This window comes from Salminus brasiliensis, chromosome 5 (assembly GCF_030463535.1).
Source record: "Salminus brasiliensis chromosome 5, fSalBra1.hap2, whole genome shotgun sequence".
Lineage (NCBI taxonomy): Eukaryota > Metazoa > Chordata > Actinopteri > Characiformes > Bryconidae > Salminus > Salminus brasiliensis.
This window is the reverse complement of record NC_132882.1, coordinates 46317198-46318738: the sequence shown is the minus strand read 5'-3', so window position 1 is coordinate 46318738 and position 1541 is coordinate 46317198.

Below are 1541 nucleotides of genomic sequence, written 5' to 3'. Positions count from 1 at the left end.
TACTGTACACACACTCACTGTATCGGCGGTGGAGTTAGTACGATCAGAGGAGATGCAGAGGAACCCGGCGGGGAACCCGGCAGGGAACCCGGCACCAGCTCCTAATAAACGCTGTAGAAAACCGCTCGGGAGACGAGCTAAAGGGCGGCGGAGAGCAAATATAAAAACCCACGGTTAAAAACACTGCGCCTGGAGGCCGGCGCTCCACCTACAGCCCAGCACTCCAGAGATGTGGCAATACCTATGTATAGGAGAGAACTCACAGAAAAGGCACTGTGATGAAGTTTGCGTAGAGTTAGCTAGAACCACGTTAACCTTTTTTTTGTTTTTTTGTTTTTTAAGAAAAGAACACACTGCAGAATCTCCCCTCGACCCCCCACCCGGTCCATCTCACCAGTGGCGTAGAACAGTGATCGGCTTCACTGAGGATCTCCATCACAGAGAGAGCAACTGAACAACTTACGCTTTCCTTCATCATCACCACCATCATCACCACCACCATTATCATCACCATCATCATCACCACCACCACCCCCCCCCCACTATAACCACCACCACCACTACCATTATCATCACCATTATCATCACCACCACCACCACCATCGTCGTCGGCAGCACCTCACAATTGGCGAGAGTGAGCCGCTACAGTTAAAGAATACTCCTCCCAAATCTCCACCTGCCGAACTTGCAGCGTCCAGCCCATCACCACCAACAGCGTTCACCACCAAACTGCTCCAGCCCCGCCTCTGTCCCACAGCTGGCTGCAGATTCTATACTGTTATATACTCCAACCCCCCGTGGCCGTCAGTGAGCAGCTGCTGAATGAAGAGTACAGGAAAGTGTGCTGAAATATATCATACAAATACACGGACAAAAGTATTGGGACACCTGATCATTCACAGCTTGTTTTGAAATTAAGGGGATTTAAAGAGCTGATCCTGCTTCTGTTGGAGTAACTGTCTCTACTGTCCAGAGAAGAAGACTTTCTACTAGATTCTGGAGGAGGAGCATTGCTGTGAGGATTTGATTGCATTCAGCATCAAGAGCGTTAGTGAGGTTGGGATGTTGGATGATGATCACCCCACCTCATCACCCCACACACTCCTGGATGGAGCTCCTCCACCATCATTCCAGAGAACACAGTTCCTCCACTGCTCCACAGCTCAATGCTGGGGGGCTTTATACACCTCTAGCCCACGCCTGGCATTAGGCAGCATGGAGCCAATAGGGTCATGATGATTCTATTCTATTGGCAGTATTTCTCTACAGGGACTAGACATGCTGTGTGTGTGTGTGTGTGTGTGTGTGTGTGTGTGTGTGTGTGTGTGTGCATTTGCACATCTATGTCCGCAATGGATGCAGCTTAAAGTAGCAGAATGCATTCAAAAGAAAGGGTGTCCACAAACATTTGGACATACAGTGTATGCAACAGTATAGAATACTTCAGCAACTGCAGTATATATATATATATATATATATATATAGTGTTGATGTATAATATACATTAAAACCATATCGGTTTTACCCCCCCCCCCCCGACA